The 23,152-nt window shown below is 39.3% G+C and overlaps 1 protein-coding gene and 1 pseudogene across 1 annotated transcript in view; one reads left to right on the forward strand and one right to left on the reverse strand.

Moving 5' to 3' along the window:
• Positions 1-23,152, reverse strand: part of MRPS25 (mitochondrial ribosomal protein S25) — a 72,690-nt gene that overhangs the window by 32,576 nt on the left and 16,962 nt on the right. The window lies entirely within an intron of this gene.
• Positions 8,433-9,273, forward strand: LOC143646964 (eukaryotic translation initiation factor 1 pseudogene; annotated as a pseudogene).

The raw sequence follows: 23,152 nt of genomic DNA on the forward strand, positions 1-23,152 counted from the left end.
CTTGACCCTCTCCTATGGCCCTCTGGAACTGGTCACCAACCCCAGAATGGACCCCTGGCACTATTTTGGCTAGGAAATACTGAAGAATCAAGAGTCAAAGAATAGCCTTAACACAAATCCAATCAATAAGCGAAACAGACTGATCTTCAGAATAATCTCATCAAGACAATCAGATGTCCCCACCCTCAAGGCAAGGATTCCAAGCTATACTAAGAAACAGTCAAAGGAACAAATTAAAAATTCGTAGGAGAGAGGTGGGACAAGACAACAATTTAGTGAGGTGTGGAATTTAGTTTGTCCTCCAGAGCAGCTAGTAAATAGCCAGGAACACTACAGAACAATTGCTGGGGCCATATCAGTGACCCGAAACACGTGTACACCAGTCTGTAGCAAGTGGACTGGCTGAGACCCCACAGAGAACTGTAAGTCCCCAAAGTCACAGAGCCCAGGACTCTTTCCCCATGGGCATCGCAGCCTGGTTACCCAAGGGGAAAGGAACAGATTTTACTAGTAGCAAGGGCTTAGCTTAACCAAGCTCCAACTGCGGAATAAACTAACTACTGAAAATAGGCTCCCAGCACAGATAAACCTGGAATAAGCACTAAGAATACTAGGAGTTGTTGACTCCATGGAGAGGGGGCAGGACTGATGGGGGAAAAGTGTCTTTTTGAGTCAGACAGCACAAATTATTGGAAAAGAGTTGGACTCCAACAAAAGGGGAGCACACAGAACCTGGAGATACAGAGAGCCATGCACCAACTTAAGTTCTTGACTGACAAACGGGGGTGGGGGAGAGACGGGCTCTAAAAAGGCTTTATTTATTTATTTGCTCCTACTTCTTAACAGCTCATTAGATAGAACTGGAAGCCTTCTCAGGCAAGGGCAGATTTAAGCTTGTTTGGGAGACAGAATAACCAGTCAGGTGAAAGGAGTTAATTCTCTAAAAGGATTTATCTTCCCCCAAGAGAAAAGTGGGACCCAGCTCAAGTGGGATCCTTCCTTCAAGGAATTCAGGCCCCGGGGGCTGGAAAACTGAAGCAATTAATGCCAACCTACAACCTCACCTCTGTTTCAACCATGCCCCCACAGGGAGTCTGCTAAAATTAAAGGCACCACATCAATTTACCCTACTGGAAAGCTGCAGACAAGCATCACATCCTGGGCTACACTCAGGGCAGGACAGGAAAAGCAGAGTCTAGAGGCTTCACAGGATAGTCTGACAATCTGCTAGGTCCACATTTGCGGAAAACTGATGCTGGTGACTCTTTCCTCCTGAGAACTGAGCCAGTCCAGTCTGAGAATATCTGACTGAGGTCTATAATACCTAAGGAGACCTTCCTAAAACTAAAGTTTAAAAAAAGGTCCATATAAGCAGGGTAAGAAAAAGAAGGCCAAGAACTGAAAAATTCTGATCAATTGAACAGAACCTATGCTAGAAGTCTAGAATAAGTTGAACTGAATGCCAAAGAACAGATGGAGAACAAAGCTATTCAGCAAGAAAACCCTAGGTAAAAGACTGAAGACAACCTTCAGAATAAACTAAAGAAATCAAATGCCTAAACACCAGTAAAAAATAACAAGTCATACTAGGAAAATCGAAGCTATGGACCAGTCAAAAGAACAAACCCACAATTCAAATGACATATAGGAGTTGAAACAACTAATTCAGGATGATCTAATAGACATGGGAAATCTCACAAAAATCAAATCAATGAGTTGAGAGAGGATATAAAGAAGACAATGGGCAAACAATAAGAACTCGAAAGTTCAAAAAGACAAATCAAGGTACAATAGAAGAGACAAAAAAAAAACAATGGAGACCTACAACAACAGATTTGAAGAGGCAGAAGAAAGGATTAGTGAACTAGAGGACTGGACATCTGAAATCCGACACACAAAAGAAAACACAGGGAAAAGAATGGACAAATATGAGCAAGGTCTCAGGGAACTGAATGACAACCTGAAGCACATAAATACACATGCCGTGGGTGTCACAGAAGGAAAAGAGAAAGAAAAAGGAGAAGAATGACTAATGGGAGTAAAAATTCACTGAAAATTTCCCATCTCTTCGGAAAGACATAAAATTACAGATCCAAGAAGTCAGTGTACCCCAAACAGAATAGATCTAAATGGACATACTCCAAGACACTTATTAATCAGAATGTCAGATGTCAAAGGGAAAGAGAATTCTGAAAGCAGCAAGAGAAAAGCAATTCATCACATACAAGGGAAGCCCAAAATGACTATATGAGGATTTCTGAGCAGAAACCATGGAGGTGAGAACACAGTGGTATGATTTGATATATTTAAGATTCTAAAAGAGAAAACCTGCCAACCAAAAATTCTATATGCAAGAAAACTGCCCTTCGAAATGGGGGGAGGTAGGTACATAGGTGGCTCAGTGGAAGAATGTTCACCTTCCATGTGGAAGACCCAGGTTCAATTCCCAGACCATGCACCACCACCACCCCCCAAAAAAAAAACAAAGAAAAAAAATGGGAAGAAACCTGTTTAAAAACAAGTGACAGGTAAGATGGTGGACCGGAGTGGAGTGAGTTCACTCCTGTCCCATGAAACAAGATAGAAGACAGGAAGAAAATGTCCAGGACTGCAGATCCCGGGGTGTGAGTAGTCTAGGATGGTGTTTAGGCAATTCTGGAGGGAAGAAGATAAGGGAAGAGTGAGTGGGTCAGGTGACAGGGATCTCCACCAGGCTGGCTGCGGTGCACCAGAGGTGCAACTGGAGGGAATTCACACTCCTCGGCTCCAGTCTGCACAGCTGTCGGCTGGGAATACCTCCCAACATGGTTGTGGTGGAAAGTGCCTACAGGGAACACAGAGGCTGGTGATTATCCACTGCAGGGCAGGCCTTGGGGTGGGGAGAGTGGTCACCCACTCGGGTATGGAAATAGCCACCTACAGTCATGGTGTGTGGCAGGCCCACCAGCGCTGCGGATCAGTTGATCAGCTGATCCCCCACATGCTGGTCAGCTCCCTGGTCCCCCAGCACAGAGGCGCTGGCTGGTGGCCCCTGGTGGAAGAGCAGCCCTGCTGAGCAGACAGACCTCAAGTCGCTCTGGTCAGGAGGGGCAGGGCTGAGGAAGGAGGAGACTCGGGCCCGCCATCTGGAGGCTAGACCTTGTAAGTGCAGATCGGGTGTGCCACACAGGGAGGGGAGAGCTTCAGGGAGAAGCCTCACAATCGCCACCTGATGGGGAGAAGCAATTAGTGCAGGCAAGCTGGCTATCTGCCTAGGTCTTTATTTCCATGTTCATTTTTTAATTTTACTCTTCTTTATATTCATTTTTATTTTCCCTCTTTTAAAGCGTATTATTTCTATACATTTTTATTAGTAATATAATTGTCCTTTTTACTTTTTTGGTTTTTATACATGTACTTTACTCATTTCGCATTTTTTACTTCACATATTTTTTACTACTCCATTTCATTTATTACTATTATTATTTTTCTCTTAAATGATCTCTCTCTCTGGTGGGCACCTAACTAACTTCACTCCCAGTATGTCCTGGGGTGTCTTCTTTTGATTCTGGTGCCTACTACTGTCGAGGTGTATTTTGTAGTGGTTCTTGTTGTGTTTCATATTTTTATTATATTACTATCTTATTTTATTATCATTATCTCTGTGTTTTGGGGTTTGTGTGTGTGTGTGCATAGGCTAGGAGTTCAGCTTGGGTCTCCTGCATGGTAGTCAGCCCTCCGCCACTGGGGTACCCATACACCCTGGCCTACCTTATAACAGGCCTTTAAGTTCAACTGTATCCCCTACATGAGATCCAAACCTTGATTGAGCAGATAATAACCAACAAATAAAGTGTAAAAGGAAACACTCAGCAAAAACTAAGGAAATACAAAACTTTAGAAGAGTGAAGGAAACCAACTTGCATAATAACCATATCGAGATAATCAAATACCCAGAACACAAAAGATAATGACAAAGCACACAAAATTCCAAGCAGAAATGGCCCAGCCAAACGACCAAATCAACATTCTAGAGGGGACACAGAATATGGAAAAATTACTCAAGGGTGTTTATAAAGAAACAGAGGATATCAGGAAGACATCAGAAGAGCATAAAGAAGAATTCAGCAGGTAAAATACAAAAATGGCAGCTCTCACAGAAATGAAAGATACAGTAAGACCAAATAAAAAATAATACTGGAGACACACAATAGCAGATTTGAAGAAGGAAAAGGAAGAATAAATGAGCTAGAAGACAGAACGATAGAAATAGAGTGCACAAAAGAACAAATGGCAAGAAAGATGGAAAAAATGCAAATGGATCGTAGGGAAATGATGGACAACAAGAGGCACAAGAATATAAGAATTACTGGTATCCCAGAAGGAGAAGAGAAGAGTAAAGGGTTGGGAAAGTTAGTTGAAAATACAATAGGAGAAAACTTTCCAACCCATATAAAAGATAAGAATATGCACAAAGAGGCCCAGTGAACTCCAAATAGAATACGTCTGAACAAGCTGACTTTAAGACAAACACTAATCAGAATGTCAGGTGTTGAAGAGAAATGGAAAGTCCTGAAAGCAGCACAAGAAAAGCAATCTATTACACACAAGGGAAAACACATAAGACTGACTTCAGACTACTCAACAGGAACCACTGAAGCAAGAAGGCAGTGGTACAGTATTTTTAAGACCCTGAATGAGAAAGGCTTTCAATCAAGAATCCTTTATCCAGCCAAGTTATCCTTCAAAATTGAAGGACAGATTAAAATCTTCAAAGACAAAGAAAGATTGAGAGAACCAGTCAACAAGAGACCAACCCTACAAGAAATACAAAAGGGAGCCCTATCAGCTGATTAAAAAAGACAGAAGAGGGAGGTCTGGAGGAGGGCACAGAATTGAAGAATATCAGTAAAGGTAATTTAAAGGAAAAGAGAGAGAGAAGGAAAATAATATACAGATCTGACAAATAAAAACTAAAGGACAAGATGGTAGAATCAAGAACTGCTTTTATAGTAATTACTTTGAATGTCAATGGACTAAATTCACCAATTAAAAGATACACACCATTTTGATAGAATGGATCAAAAAACATAATCCATCTATATGCTGTTTACAAGAGACTCATCTTAGACTCAAGGGCACAGACAAAGTGAAAGCATGGAAAAAGATCTATGCAAGCTAAAACCAAAAGAAAGCAGGAGTAGCTATACTAATATCAGACAAAATAGACTTTAAATGCAAAGACAGCATAAAAGACAAAGGACACTACATATTAATAAAAGGGACAATTCACCAGGAAGAAACAGCAATCATAAATGTGTACTCTCCCAATCAAGGAGCTCCAAAGTACATGAGGCACATATTGGAAAACTTAAAGGAGCAACAGACGTATCAACAGTAACAGTGGGAGACTTACTTTTTCTCCACTATAGATAGAACAATCACGCAGAAGAACAACAAGGAAAAAGAGAACCTAAACAATAAGATAAATGAACTAGATCTAATAGACATACATTCCAAAACACCAGGATACATATTTTTCTCTAGTACACATGGAACGTTCTCCAGGACAGATCATATACTGAGACATAAACTGAATCTCTATAAATTTAACAAGATTGAAGTTATTCAAAGCACTTTCCCTGATCACAACGAATAAAGTTGGAAATTGATAATCACAAAAGAACCAGAGCTTTCACAAATACATGAGATTAAACAACACACTCTTAAATAATTAGTGGGTCAAGGAAGAAATTGCCGAAGAAATAAGTAAATATCTAGAGATGAATGATAATGAGAATACAACATACAAATACTTATGGGATGCAGCAAAGGTAGTGCTGAGAGGAAAATTTATTGCCCTAAATGTCTATATTAAAAAACAAGAATAAAGAAAAAAAAAACCCAAGAACAACCAAAACTTGAGGATTTAACTGCTCACCTGGAAAATTTAGGGAAAGAACAGCAAACTAACCCAAAAGCAAATAAAAGAAGAGAAATAGTAAAGACCAAAGCAGAAATAAACAAGCTGGAGAACAATAAAATAATAGAAAGAATCAACAAGACTAAAAGTTGGTTCTTTGAGAAAATTAATAAAATTGATGGTCTCCTAGCTAGACTAACAAAGAAGAAACGAGAGAGGATACAAAAAAATAAAATCAGAAATGAGAGGGGAATTATCAGCACAGATCATGAAGAAATTTTAAAAATCATAAGAGAATATAACGAATAACAAACCAATAACAAGTAAAGAGTTCCAATCAGGCATCAAAAATTTCTCACAAAAAAAAAAACCCAGGACCTGATGGCTTCACTTTGTACAGCAAAGTAGCAGGGTACAAGATCAACACCCAATAATCAGTAGTGTATCTGTACACTAGTAATGAGCAATAGGAGGAGGAAATTTTTTTTAATTCAATTTATAATAGCAACCAATATAATAAAATATTTAGGAACAAATTAACTAAGAACCTATATAGAAAAAACTGAGAAATTTATAAAAGAAATCATGGAAGATCTAAATAAATGGAAGGGCATACCGTGTTCAAGGACTGGAAGACTAAATATAGTTAAGATGTCAATTCTACCCAAGTTCATTTATAGATTCAAGCAATACCAAATAAATTCCAAAAAAATTACTTACTTTGAGGCAATAGAAAAACCAATAACCCAATTTATATGGAAGGGCAAAGTGCCCCAAATAGCTAAAATTATATTGAGAAAGAAGAATGAAGTGAGAGATCTCACACTATCTGCGGTAGTTAGGTTCAGGTGTCAACTTGGCTAGGTGAAGGTGTCTAGTTCTACTGCTGTGGACATGGCATGTGAACCTCATCTGTCAGCTAGAAGATGTGCCTGCTGCAATGAATGATATTTAATTGACTGGTGCGTAAATGAGAAAGTTCAATTAGCACAGCCTAAGTAGCTCAGCATACCTCATTTCAGCACTCACAGCTCAGCCCAGGCCTTTGGAGATGCAGAAAGGAAACACCCCGGGAAAAGCTGTTGGAACCTAGAGGCCTGGAGAGAAGGCCAGCAGAGATCACCCTGTGCCTTCCCATGTAAGAAAGAACCTCAGTTGAAAGTTAGCTGCCTTTCCTCTGAAGAACTGTACTTAACTAAATAAATCCCCTTTTATTGAAAGCCAATTTGTTTCTGGTGTGCTGCATTCTGGCAGCTAGCAAACTAGAACACTACCTGACTTCAAGACATAATACGGGAAGTTCTGGGAAGATGGCAGAATACGATAGATTGAATTCAACATTGCTCCAAGGAACAGCTAGAGAAGGGATGGGAGAGTGACTGAGACAGTGATTTCAGGGTGTAAGTGAGCTGGGGAGACTTCTGCACCACATAGGGTGGCCCTGGTCACAAAACCTGAGGAATTGAGAAGCAGAGAACCTGAGAGGATCCAGCTGGTACAAACAGCCTAATACAGAAGCCTGGAGCCCTCAGGAGGGTACAGACAGGGAGATGAGGGGAGAAGAAATGAGAAGCAGAGAACCAGAGACCATCCAGCTGGTGCAAACAGCTTAATGCGAAGCCCAGAGCCCTCAGGAGTGCACGGATGGAGAGACGGACGGTTAGACTATGAAATAAAGCCAACCTGAGTAACTTGAACACACTACCCTCACCAGAGCAGACCCATGACTCACACTGCACCCCAAACACCTGAACCCCATCACCCACCCCACCTCCCTGCGCTCCAAGTGCTTCCACCCCGCCAAACCCTCATGAGCTTACCCACTCCAAGCATGCACACGCCTGCACCAACCCAACCCACCCCTCTTGCAAAAGTGCAGCCTTGCCCGGCCTCTCCCAAGCCCTACTTCCTCCTCCCTACACCCTGCAGGTGGTCAACATCACATGAAGGCTGCAGGCACTTACATCCATGCTCCAGCTACACCACCCCTAGCCCATACAGTCCTACAACCTCACACCGTTCCCCAAGCTCTGCACACATATGCATCAGTTTACAGCCCTCCCAGATCCACACATGAGCACAGACCCCAGTCACACCCCCCAGCTCTGGGCAAGTGATGATCTGCACAGTCAGGCCATATCCACTCCCAACCCATGCACATGCAACGCTGACCCACTACCCTGAGCTCTGTGCACACTCACAAACGGCCCCACGCCCTAGACTAGCACATACCAAGGCTCCACCCCAGAGAAACCTGTACCGGCACAGGCACATCCTCCCTGCCATGGGGCACCCAGGCTCACAGGCACCAGCGTAGCATCCCAAACCTGTGTCTATACCTGTGCTGCAACATATCACTGCACTATTGTGTCCTGCTCCACATCCAACTCGCAAATACAAGACTTTAGACTGCTGAAGGAAATCAACTGCCGAAGTAAACTAATCAAGATATTTACATACCATGAAGACAGCAGAAGATCACTAAGCATATCATGATGCACAGTTATAGCCCAGGCTAATGACCAAATTCAAACACCAGTGGAGACACAGATGCCAGAACAACTAATCAAAAATGTTCATATAGCAGTCACTGAGCCACCGCCAAGGACTCAGCAACCTCCCCCTCGAGCCCCCTCGCTTCCCGACGCTCCGTCCCCCCTGCCCGCCTTCTCCCGCTGCCGCCTTCCGCAGGCCGTTTCCACCAAGGAAAAGGAATCATATCGTATGTCCGCTATCCAGAACCTCCACTCTTTCGACCCCTTTGCTGATGCAAGTAAGGGTGATGACCTGCTTCCTGCTGGGACTGAGGATTATATCCATATAAGAATTCAACAGAGAAACGGCAGGAAGACCCTTACCACTGTCCAGGGGATCGCTGATGATTACGATAAAAAGAAACTAGTGAAGGCGTTTAAGAAGAAATTTGCCTGCAATGGTACTGTAATTGAGCATCCAGAATATGGAGAAGTGATTCAGCTACAGGGTGACCAGCGCAAGAACATATGCCAGTTCCTTGTAGAGATTGGACTGGCTAAGGACAACCAGTTGAAGGTTCATGGGTTTTAAGTGCTTGTGGCTCACTGAAGCTTAAGTGAGGATTTCCTTGCAATGAATAGAAAATTTCCCTTCTGTCCCTTGTCACAAGTTTAAAAACCTCACAGCATGTACAATGTAACCATTTGGTGTCCGCTTTTAACTTGGACTAGTGTAACTGCTTCATGCAATAAACTGAAAAGAGACATGCTGTCTAGTCTTCAAGTCCCTCATTTAAACAGAGGTCAAGCAGTAGGCGCCTGGCAGTGTTCAGTCTGAAACAAGGCAATAACGTGATGTTTCAGCCACGCCCAGAACCCCAAGATCACAGACAGCTATGTTTGGCCAGAAGCTCCTTGGCCATTCCTCTGCAGTGTGGCTTGCCACCAAGGTCTTTGTTCTTTTTGACAGACAGAATATCGTAGCTAAGAGTTGTCCAACCGAAGAGCCACCGTGGTATGAGGCCAAACTTTTATCAGAGTTAAACTTTTGACAAAGGAACAAATTTCAAACTGATGTATTGGTCGTGTAGCTAGCTGTAGAGCTTGCATTTTATTAGCAGCAGCTGCCCAATGTCATGTTGAATAAAACTGGTTTTGGGGTTTTTTTTCCCCTCTTCAGTTTAATGTTATGTAATGTATTTAAACTCTTATTTAAATAAAACTTGTTTTCAGAAACAAACAAAAAAAAGGATGTTCATATAACTCTACAAAATAAAATAAATGGGATGGCTAATGACATAAAGGAGATCAAGAAGACACTAGAGGACGGGCCACAGTGGCTCAGCAGGCAAGAATGCTTGCCTGCCATGCCAGAGGACCCGGGTTCGATTCCCGGTGCCATGCCTTGTTAAAAAAAAAGAAGAAAACACTAGAACAGCATAAAGAGGAATGTGAATGAATTAACAGAAAAAATAGCAGATATCACAGTGGTTAAGGATGCCACAGACCAAATAAAAAACATATTAGAGACACACAATAGCAGATGTGAAGAGGCAGAAGAAAGAATATGTCAACTAGAGGACAAGACAACCGATTTTGAACACTCAAACAGTAAATGGTAAAACAGATGGAAAAATTTGAATTGGATCTCAGGGAAATGATGGACAAAACAAAGCACACAAATAAAAGAATCACTGGTGTTCCAGAAGGAGAAGAGAAGAGTAAAGGGCTAGGAAGATTAGTTGAGAATATAATGGGTGAAAACTTCCCAACCATTATAAAGGACATAAATATGCAAGTTAAAGAAACTCAATGAACTCGAAACAGAATAAATCCAAATAAGTCTTCCCCAAGACACATACTAATAGCAGTCTGTCAAATGTTCAACAGAAGCAGAAAATTCTGAAAGCAGGAAGAGAAAAACAATTTACTACATACTAAATTGGGTAACCACATGAAACAGTTCAGACTACTCAATTGGCACTAACGAGGAGAGAAGGCAGTGGTAAGATATATTTAAGATCCTAAAAGAGAAAGACTTCCAGTTAAGAATTCTTTACCCAGGTGTTCTGGTTTGCTAACTGCCAGAATGCAATATACCAACAGAATGGCCTTTAAAAGAAGGAATTTATTAAGTTGCAAGTCCACAGTTATATGAAATTTCACATTTGTGCAAATCCCCCAACTAAAGCAAGGTTATAGAAATGTCCAATCTACGGCATCCAGGGAAAGATACCTTGGTTCAAGAAGGCTAGTGACATTCAGGGTTTCTCTCTCAACCAGAAAGGCACATGGCGAATATGGTAGCATCTGCAAGCCTTCTCTCCCAGTTTCTTCTTTCATGAAGCAGCCCTGGGGGCATTTCCCTTCTTCATCTCCAAAGGTCTCTGGCTGTGCAGGCTCTGTTCTGGCTCTAAAAGGACCTCTCTTCAAAATGTATCCTCCTTTAAAAGATTCTAGAAAACTAATCAAGATGCACCTGGAATGGGTAGGGTCACATCTACCTCTAATGAAAGCCTAATACCCACAAGCAGGTGAGCCATATTTCCGTGGAGATAATGTAATCAAGCTTGCAACCTACATTATTGAACAGGGATTAGAAGAAATGGTTGTTCCCACAAGACTGATTAGGATTAAAGCATGGCTTTTCTAGGGTACATTAAAAACTTTCAAACCAGCACACCAGCCAAATTCTCCTTCAAAATCGAGAGAGATTAAAATTTCACAAACAAATCCTGAAAGAAATCTGTCAACAAGAAATACTAAAGGGAGTTCTGCCAGTTGAAAAAAAAAAAAACAGGAAAGGGAGGTCTAGAGGAGGGCACAGAATTGAAGAGCACCAGTAAGGGTAAATTAAAGGATAAAAACAGAAAGAGGGGAAAGAATATAAAGATCTGACAAATAAAAACCAAAAGATAAGACGGTGGATTCAAGAAACCCCCTTTCAGTCATAACTTTGAATGTTAATGGACTAAATTTACCAATTAAAAAATACAGATTGGCAAAATGGATTAAGAAATACAATCCCCCTATATGCTGCTTACAAGAGATTCATTTCAGACATTAAGCTACATAGAGACTGAAAGTGAAAGCATAGAAAAAGATGTTCCATGCAAGTTGTAACCAAAAGAAAGCAGAAGTAGCTATATTAATATTGGAAAAACTAGATTTTAAATGTAAAGACATCGTAAAAGACAAAGAAGGACACTATATATATTGATAAAAGGGACAATTTACCAAGAATAAATAACAATCACAAATGTTTAGGCTCCCAATCAAGGAGCTCCAAAGTACATGAGACAGACATTGATAAAACTAAAGGGAGTGAAAGATGTTTCAAACATAACAGTAAGAGACTTCAATATACCACTGTACTCTATAGACAGAAGATCACCAAGGAAACAGAGAAGTTAAACAACTTGATAAATGAATTAGACCTAACAAACATATATAGGTCATTATACCCCCCAAACACCAGAATATACATTCTTCTCTACTGCTCATGGAACAATCTCCAGGACAGACCATATGCTGGGACACAAAACAGGTGTTGATAAATTTTAAAACAAAGAAATGGGTGGGCCACAGTGGCTCAGCAGGCAGAGTTCTTGCCTACCATGCTGGAGACCCGGATTCAATTCCCGGTGCCTGCCCACGTAAAAAATAAAATAAAATAGACAAATAAATAAAAATAATGAAACTATTCAAAGCACTTTCTCTGATCACAATGGGATGAAGCTGTATCTCAATAATCATCAAAGAACGAGAACTTTCACAAATTAATGGAGATTAAATAAATTAATGGAGATTAAATAACACACTCTTGAATGGGTCAAAGAAGAAATTGCTACAGAAACCAGCAGTTACATGGAGATGAATGAAAATGTTAATACAACATATTAGAATTTATGGTATGCAGCAAAGACTGTTCTGTGAGGGAAATATATCACCCTAAATGCCTATATTAAAAAAAAAGAGACGTTCTCAGCTGCCATGCCAGAGACCCAGGTTCAACTGTCAGTGCCTCCCCATGGGGCGGGGGGAGAAACAACAAGAGAGCAGGTGCACAGTTGGTTAAGTGGTAGAACACTCGCCTTACATACAGGAGGCCTGGGTTCAATTCCCTGACCACACGCACATGCGTACACACACGCAAAAATCGAGGACTTAACTGCTCATCTGGAGGAACTTGAGAAAGAACAGCAAACTAAGCCCAAAGCAAACAGAAGAAGAGAAATAAAGATTAAAGTAAAGCAGAGTTAAATGAATAGGAGAACAAAAGAATCAATAGAATCAAATATTGGTCTTTGAGAAAATCAATAAAATTGATGTGCCACTAGCAAGACTGACAAAAAAAAAAAACAGAATGCAAATAAACAAAATGAGAAATGAGATGGGGTGTGTTATCGCAGACCCCGAAGAAATAAAAGAAGTCATAAGAGGCTACTATGAACAACTATATGCCAACAAACTAGACAACTTAGATAAAATGGACCATTTCCTGGAAACACACAAACAGGCTACACTGACTCAAGAAGAAATAGAGGGTGGGCCACGGTGGCTCAGCAGGTAAGAGTGCTTGCCTGCCATACCCAAGGACCCGGGTTCGATTTCCGGTGCCTGCCCATGTAAAAAAAAAAAAAAAAAAAGAAGAAGAAGAAGAAGAAGAAATAGAAGCTCTCCATAAACCAATCAAAAGTAAAGAAATTCTATCAGTCATCAAAAATCTTCTTACTGAGAAAAGCCCAGGGCCAGATGGCTTCACAGGGGAATTTTATCAAACATTCCAAAAAGAACTGACACCAATCCTGTTTAAACTTTTCAAAAAAAAATTGAGGCAAAGGAACACTACCTAACTCATTTTATAAAGTTAATATCATTTTAATACCAAAACCAAGACAAGATGCTATAAGAAAGGAAAACTGAAGGCCAATCTTCCTACTGAACATAGATGCAAAAATTCTCAAAAAAATACTAGCAAATCAAATCCAACAACACATTAAAAGAATCATATGCCACGACCAAGTGGGTTTATACCAGGAATGCAAAGATGGTTCAACACAAGAAAATCAAGTAATGTAATACAGCACAGTAACAAACTGAAAGGAAAAATCACATGATCATCTAGATTGATGCTGAAAGAGCATTCGACAAAATTCAAGGTCATTTTCTGCTAAAAACAGTTCAAAAGATAAGAATTCAAAGGTAACTTCTTCAATATGATAAAGGCATATATATGAAAAACTGATAGCCAGCATCATGTTCAATGGAGGGAGATTGAAAGCTTACTCTCAAAGATCAGGAATGAGACAAGGATACCCAATGTCATCACTATTATTCAACATTGTATTAGAATTTCTAGCTAGAGAGTATTGGCCCAGATGGTGGCTTAGAGAGGTGTGGGATTTCGTTTGTCCTCCAGGGCAGATAACAAATAGCCAGAAGCAGTGCGGAACAACTGCTGGGGCCACATCAGTGACCAGACACACGGCTGGACCTGCTACGAGCCCCATCAGAAAACAATCAGAAAAGAGCAGAAATAGCTATACTAAAATCCAACAAATTAGGCTTCAAATGTAAAACAGTTAAAAGAGACAAAGACGGACACTATGTATTAATAAAGGAACAATTCAACAAGAAGCCATAACAATCATAAATATTTATGCACCAAGCCAGAACATTCCAAAATACATGAGACAAACACTGAAAAGTGATATAGACACATCTACCATAATAGCTGGAGACTTCAATTCCCCACACTCATCAATCAATGGACACACCATCTAGACAGGGGATCGATAAAGAAACAGAGAAGTTGAATAATACAATAAATGAGCTATACTTAACAGACATTTATAGAACACTACACCCCACAACAGCAGGATACTCCTTTTTCTCAAGTGCTCATGAATGATTCTCAAGGACAGACCACATGCTGTGTCTTAAAGCAAGTCTCAATAAATTTAAAAAGATTGAAACCATATAAAACATTTCTTAGATCATAAAGGAACGAAGTTGGAAATCAATAATAGGCAGAATACCAGAATATTCACAAATACGTGGAGGCTCAACACACACTATTAAACAACCAATGGGTCAAGGATGAAATTACAATAGAAATCTGTAAATATCTCAAGGCAAATGAAAACACAACATATCAAAATTTATGGGATGCACCAAAGGCAGTACCAAGAGGGAAATTTATTGCCCTAAATGCCTATATCAAAAAAGAAGAAACAGCAAAAATCAAGGAATTAACTGTCCACTTGGAACAACTAGAGAAAGAACAGCAAACAAACCCAAAAGCAAGCAAAAGGAAAGAAATACTGAAGATTAGAGCAGAACTAAATGAAACTGAGAACATGAAAATTATCGAGAAAATAAACAAAACCAGAAGTTGGCTGTATGAGAAAATCAATAAGATTGATGGACCCTTAGCGAGACTGACAAAAAGAAGAAGAGAGAGGATGCAAATAAATAAAATCAGAAATGGAAGAGAAGATATAACACTGACCCCACAGAAATAAAGGAAGTAATGAGAGGGGACTAGGAGCAGTTTTCTGCTAATAAACTCGACAATGGACATGAAATGGACAACTTCTTAGAAAGGCATAAACAACCAACACTGACTCGAGAAGAAAGAGACAACCTCAACAAACTAATCACAAGTAAAGAAACTGAATCAGTCATTAAGAAATTCCCCAAAAAGAAAAGTCCAGGACCAGATGGCTTCACATGTGAATTAAACCAAACATTCCAGAAAGAATTACTACCAATTCTGCTCAAACTCCTCAAAACAACTGAAGAGGAGGGAAAGCTACCTAACTCATTCTATGAAGCCAACATAAACCCCTCATACCAAAGCCAGACAAAGATATTACAAAAAAAAGAAAACTACAGACCAAACTCTCTTATGAATATAGATGCAAAAATCCTCCACAAAATTCATGCAAATCGAATCCAGCAGCACATTAAAAGAATTAGACACCATGATCAAGGAGGATTCATCCCAGGCATGCAAGGATGGTTCAACATGAGAAAATCAATTAATATAATACACCATTATCAATAAATCAAAGCAGAAAAACCACACGATCATCTCAATTGATGCAGAAAAGGCATTTGACAAAATTCAACATCCTTTCTTGTTCAAAACACTTCAAAGGATAGGAATAGAAGGGAACTTCCCTAACATGATAAAGGGAATATATGAAAAACCCATAGCTAACATCATCCTCAATGGGGAAAAACTGAAAACTTTCCCCCTAAGATCAGGAACAAGACAAGGATGTCCACTGCCACCAGAGTTATTCAACACTGTTGGAAGTTCTAGCCAGAGCAAATGAACAAGAAAAGGAAATACAAGGCATCAAAATTGGAAAGGAAGAAGTAAAACTATCACTGTTTGCAGATGATATGATACTGTATGTCGAAAACCCTGAAAAATCCACAGCAAAACTACTAGAGCTAATAAATGAGTACAGCAAAGTGGCAGGGTACAAGATCAACAGTCAAAAATCTGTCACTAGTAATGAACAATCTGAGGGGGAAATCAAGAAACAAATTCCATTTACAATTGCAACTAAAAGAATAAAATACTTAGGAATAAATTTAACTAAAGAGACAAAAGACCTATACAAAGAAAACTACAAGAAACTGTTAAAAGAAATCACAGAAGACCTAAAAAGATGGAAGGCATACCGTGTTCATGGATTAGAAGACTAAATATAGTTAAGATAGCAATTCTACCTAAATTGATTTACAGATTCAATGCAATACCAATCAAAATCCCAACAACTTATTTTTCAGAAATAGAAAAACCAATAAGCAAATTTATCTGGAAGGGCAGGGTGCCCCGAATTGCTAACAGTATCTTGAGGGAAAAAAACGAAGCTGGAGGTCTCACGCTGCCTGACTTTAAGGCATATTATGAAGCCACAGTGGTCAAAACAGCATGGTACTGGCATAAAGATAGATATATTGACCAATGGAATCGAACAGAGTGTTCAGATATAGACCTTCTCATCTATGGACATTTGATCTTTGATAAGGCAGTCAAGCCAACCCACCCGGGACAGAACAGTCTCTTCAATAAATGGTGCCTAGAGAACTGGCTATCCATACGCAAAAGAATGAAAGAGGACCCGTATCTCACACCCTATACAAAAGTTAACTCAAAATGCATCAAAGATCTAAACATTAGGTCTAAGACCATAAAACAGTTAGAGGAAAATGTAGGGAGATATCTTATGAGTCTTACAACTGGAGGCGGTTTTATGGACCTTAAACCTAAAACAAGAGCACTGAAGAAAGAAATAAATAAATGGGAGCTCCTCAAAATTAAAAACTTTTGTGCAAAGAACTTCATCAAGAAAGTAGAAAGACAGCCTACACAATGGGAGACAATATTTGGAAACGACATATCAGATAAAGGACTAGTATCCAGAATTTATAAAGAGATTGTTCAACTCAACCACAAAAAGACAGCCAATCCAATTACAAAATGGGAAAAAGACTTGAACAGACACCTCTCAGAAGAGGAAATACAAATGGCCAAAACGCACATGAAAAGATGCTCAACTTCCCTGGCTATTAGGGAAATGCAAATCAAAACCACAATGAGATTCCCTCTCACAACCACCAGAATGGACATTTTTAATAAAACAGGAAATGACAAGTGCTGGAGAGGTTGTGGAGAAAGAGGTACACTTATCCACTGTTCGTGGGAATGTCAAATGGTACAACTGCTGTGGAAGGCAGTTTGGCAGGTCCTCAGGAAGCTAAGTATAGAATTGCCACATGACCCAGCAATACCATTGCTAGGTATCTACTCAGAGGACATGAAGGTAAAGACACAAAGGGACATTTGCACACCAATATTAATAGCAGCATTATTTACAATTGCCACAAGATGGAAACAGCCAAAATGTGCATCAACAAATGAGTGACTAAACAAGCTGTGGCATATACATACAACAGAATATTATGTAGCTGTAAGACAAAATAAAGTTATGAAGTATATAACAACATGGATGGACCTTAAGGACATTATGCTGGGTGAGATTAGACAGAAATAAAAAGACAAATACTGTATGGCCTCACTGACATGAACTAACATTAATTAATGAACTTGGATAATTTCAGTTAAGAACAGAGGTCATCAGGAGATAGAAATAGGGTAGATATTGGGTAACTGGAACTGAAGGGATACAGACTGTGCAACGGGAGTGATCATACAGATTCAAAAATGGATAGCACAATACTACCTTACTGTAATACAATAATGTTAGAACACTGAATGAAAATGAATGTGAGAACGACAGAGGTAGGAGGCCTGGGGGTATAAATGAAACCAGAAGGAAAGATGGACGATAAAGCCTGAGACTGTTTAACCCAGGACTGCCTAGAGTGTATAATGATAGTGACTAAATGTACAAATTTTAATAATGTTTTTGCATGAGGAAGAACAAAGGAATGTCATTACTGCAGGGTGCTGAAAATAGATGGTAATGAATATTTTAAAATTTCAACTTATGTGTGAGACTAAAGCAAAAAATGTTTATTCGGTACAAAATCTATATTTTGACTACTGCATTTCCTAATATAACTTATGCAGACAGCTTAACTGACCACCATAAGTACATGGAACCTTGAGTAGGACATGAGATTTTGTTGGTTTGTCCAGAGTGATGCCCCGATGAATCCCAGAGTGATTCAATCAGTGAGCGGAAAAGTATTTGCAAAGTCCCCTTCGGTGAATGGTGAGAACGGGGGAATATTTAACTTCCCCAAGTTGAATTCTTGATAGTCTTACAAGCAGTGTGGACAACCAAAGCTATAGATTGAGCCCCCAGTCTTGGGGTTTATTCATATGAAACTTAACCCCACAAAGGACAGGTCAAGCCTACTTAAATTTAGGCCTAAGATGCCTAAGAGTCACCCCAAGAGAGCCTCTTTTGTTGCTCAGATGTGGCCTCTCCCTACAGCCAACATGACGAGCAGTCTCACCAACCTCCCCCTCTCTGCGTGGGACATGACTCCCAGGGGTGTAGACCTTCCTGGCAACATGGGACAGAAATCCCAGAATGAGCTGAGACTCAGCATCAAGGGATTGAGAAAACCGCTAGAATGAGCTGAGACTCAGCATCAAGGGATTGAGAAAACCTTCTCGACCAAAAGGGGGAAGGGTGAAATGAGAAAGTGTCAATGGCTGAGGGATTCCAAACAGAGTCAAGAGGTTATTCTGGAGGTTATTCTTACGCATTTAGGAGATATCACCTTGTTATCCAAGATATAATGGAGAGGCTAGAGGGACCTGCCTGAAAATGTAGAGCCATGTTCCAGTAGTCATATTTCTTGAAGATGATTGTATAACAGATGATAGTTTTCACAGTGTGACTGTGTGATTGTGAAAACCTTGTGTCTGACGCTCCTTTTATCTACCTTGTCAACAGACCAGTAGAATATATGGAATCAAAATAAATAATAGGGGGAACAAATGTTAAAATAAGTTTGAATGGTTAGTGATCAATGAAAGGGAGAGTTTTCTGTTTTCAAAGGAATGTCAATAAAGCAGGGTGTTGAAAACAGATGGTAATTAATATTTTAAAACTTTAACTTATGTGTGAGACTAAAGCAAAAAATGTTTATTTGGTACAAAACTTATATTTTGATTAGTGCATTTCCTATTATAACTTATGTGGACAGCTTAATTGTGGACAGCTTAATTGAACACCATTTAAGTACATGGAACCTTGAGTAGGGCATGAGATTTTGTAGGTTTGTCCAGAGTGATGCCTTGATAATTCCCAGAAGGATTTGAACAGTGAATAAAAAACTTTGCAGGGCAGGCCACGGTGGCTCAGCAGGCAGAGTTCTTGCCTGCCATGCCGGAGACTTGGGTTCAATTTCCAGTGCCGGCCCATGTTAAAAAAAAAAAAAAAAAAAACTATTTGCAAAGTCCCCCTTGGGAAATGGTGAGAAAGGGGAAAAATTCAACTTCCCCAAGTGGAGAATTCTTGATATTCTCAGAAGCAGAGTGGACAACCAAAGCAACAGGCTGAGTCCCCAATCTTGGGGTTTGTTCATATTAAGCTTAACCCCGCAAAGGATAGGCTAAGCCTACTTAAAATCGGACCTAAGAGTCACCCCCAAGAAAATCTCTTTGTTGCTCAGATGTGGCTTCTCTCAGCCAAAATGACACACAAATCACTGCCCTCCCCCTCTCGAGGTGGGACATGACTCCCAGGGGTGGGGACCTTCCTGGCAAAGTGGGACAGAAATCCTAGCATGAGCTGGAACTCAGCACCAAGGGAATGAGAAAACCTTCTCAATCGAAAGGGGGAAGAGAGAAATGAGACAAAAATAAAGTGTCAATGGCTAAGAGATCCCAAACAGAGTCGAATGGTTATCCTGGAGGTTATTCTTATGCATTAAACAGATATCACCTTTTTAGTTAAAGTATTACAGAGAGGCTGGAAGGAACTGCCTGAAAATGCAGAGCTGTGTCCCAGTAGCCATGTTTCTCGAAGATGATTGTATAATGATATAGCTTTTGCAATGTGACTGCATGATTATGAAAACCTTGTGTCTGATGCTTCTTTTATCTACCTTATGGACAGATGAGTAAAACATATGGATTAAAAATAAACAAACAATAAGGGAAACAAATGTCAAAATAAATTTAGTAGATTGACATGTTAGTGATCAATGAAAGGGAGGGGTAAGGGTTATCATACATATGAATTTTTTTTCTGTTTTACTTTTATTTCTTTTTCTGAATTGATGCAAATGTTCTAAGAAAGGATCATGATGATGAATATACAATCGTGATAAAAAAAGAATGTTCATATTGTATGTTGATTGGTTATATTAATAAAAATTTTTAAAAATTTAAAATAAAAAAATAAAAAAGAAGTTCTAGTTAGAGCCATCAGGCAGGACAAAGAAATAAAAGGTATCCAAATTGAAAAAGTAGAAGTAAAACTTACATTTTGTGCAGATGATATATACTATTCTTGGAAAATCCTGAGAAATCTACAACAAAATTCCATGAGCTTTTTAATAAACAAATTCAGCAAGGTGCTGGGATATAAAATTAATGTGCAAAAATCAGTAATATTTCTATACACAAGCAATGACCTAACTGAGAAATGAATTAAGGAAAGAATTTCATTCAAAATAACAATTAAAAGAATCAGGTACTTAGGAATGACTTAAGTAGGGACATAAAGGACTTGTACTCAGAAAACTACATAACACTGCTAAAAGAAACCAAAGAAGATCTAAACAGGGGGAAAGAAATTTCCTGTTCATGGAGAGGAAGGTTAAATATAGTTAAGATGTCAATTCTACCCACATTGATCTACAGATTCAACGCAGTATCAATCAAAATTCCAACAATCTATTTTGAAGACTTGGAAAAGCTAGTTACCAAACTCATCTGGAACAGAAAGAGACCCTGAATAGCTAAAAGCGCCCTAAAAAACAAGAACGAAGTAGGAGAATTAACACTTTGTGATTTTAAAACTTATTATAATAAGTCACAGGATCAAAACAGCATGGTCCCAGCACAAAGACAGAAGCAGCGACCAATGGAATCGAATCGAGAGCATAGAAACAGACCACCAAATCTATAGTCAACTCATTTTTGACAAGGCCCCCAAATCCACTGAACTGAGACAAAATAGTCTTTTCAATAAATTGGCATGGGAGAACTGAGTATCAATAGCCAAAAGAATGAAAGAGGACCCTCACCTTACACTATATAAAAATTATCTCAAAATGGATCAAACACCTAAATATAAGAACTAGCATCATAAAGCTTCTAGAAGAAAATGTAGGGAAACATCTTCAAGATCTAGTAATAAGATCCTAAACTTTACACCCAAACACAAGCAACAAAAGGAAACACTGATAAATGGGAACTCCTCAAAATCAAATGCTTCTGCACCTCAAAAGACTTTCTCAAAACCCCCAGAATGAGCTGAGACTCAGCATCAGGAGATTCAGAAAACCTCGACCAAAAGGGGAAATGAGACAAAATAAAGTGTCTGTGGCTGAGAGATTCCAAACAGAGTGGAGCGGTTATCCTGGAGGTTATTCTTATGCATTAAATAGATATCACCTTGTTAGTCAAGATGTAGTGGAGAGGCTAGAGGGAACTGCCTGAAAATGTGGAGCTGTGTTCCAGTAGCCATGTTTCTTGAAGTTGACTGTATGGTGATAAAGCTTTCATAATGTGACTGTGTGATTGTGAAAACCTTGTGTCTGATGCTCCTTTTATCTACCTTATCAACAGACAAGTAAAACATATGGAATAAAGATGAATAATAGCAGGAACAAATGTTAAAATAAATTTAGAGTGAAATGCTGGTGATCGGTGAGGGGGAGGGGTGGGGGTATGATATGTACGAATATTTTTCTGTTTTCTTTTTATTTCGTTTTCTGAATAGATGCAAACATTACAAGAAATGATTATGATGATGAATATGCAACTATGTGGCGATATTGTGAATTACTGATTATATATGTAGAACAGAATGATGAAAAGTTACAAATGTTTGCATTTGTTTTGTGGTTCTTGGTATTTTAAAAAAAAATTTTTTTTAAAAGACTTTCTCAAAAAGGTGAAGAGATAGCCAACTCAATGGGAGAAAATATTTGGAAATCACATCTGACAAAGGTTTGATAACCTGCATACATAAAGAAATCATACAACTCAACAACAAAAGAACAAACAACCCAATTTTAAAATGGGCTACAGATATGAATAGACATTCTTCCGAAGAGCAAATACAGATGGCTCTAAAGCACATGAAGAGACGCTCATTTTTATCAGCTATCAAGGAAACACAGATCAAGACTATCATGAGATGCCACCTCACAACACCTATAAGCATGGCTGCTATTAAACAAAAAACAGAGAGGATGTTAGAGAGGATGTGGAGGACGTGCATAAATTGGGACACTTATGCACTGCTGATGGGAATGTATAATATGACAGCCACTATGGAAGACAGTTTGGTGGCAGGTTCCTTAGGAAATTAAATATTGAGTGGTCCTATGACCCAGCAATAGCATTACTTGGTATATACCCAGAAGAGCTGAAAGCAGTGACACGAACAGACATTTGCACACTGATGATCATAGCAGCATTATTCACAACCGCCAAAAGATGGAAACAATTCAAATGCCCATCAACAGACAAGTGGATTAACAAAATATGGTATATACAGATGAGGAAATATTATGTAGCGGTAAGATGAAATGATGTCCTGAAGCACATGACAAGATGGATGATTCTTGTGGACATAATGCTGAGTGAAATAAGCCAGGCACAAAAGGACAGATACTGTATGACTCCACTTTTATGACAATGGTAAAGGTGGCTGAAGGACGTACTGATTGAAAAGTAGATCAGCAAACAGTGGTGAATACATATGATCGAATATTGTGCTACCACAAAAAGGAATGAAGGCATGAGGCATGTAATGTCAATGAACCTGTGGTACATTTGGTGAGGCAAATTAAGCCAGAAATGTAAGAACAATTATCATATGGTCTCCTTTAGAAAACACTTATAAGAGAATAGGGGCCTAGACCGTAAGCTCTTAAAGCAAACACACTTAGTCCAGAGTGGTAATTATTATTTCTGGATTTTTAGAAGCTGTTTTATATATTCAGAGATAAGAACAAAGCCAATCAAGTTTGTATTAAGGTAATTCAGGAGTAAAAAAGACACTGTCTATATTTGAGAACCGCATCTACTCTTTGA

Source organism: Tamandua tetradactyla, chromosome 9 (assembly GCF_023851605.1).
Source record: "Tamandua tetradactyla isolate mTamTet1 chromosome 9, mTamTet1.pri, whole genome shotgun sequence".
NCBI lineage: Eukaryota > Metazoa > Chordata > Mammalia > Pilosa > Myrmecophagidae > Tamandua > Tamandua tetradactyla.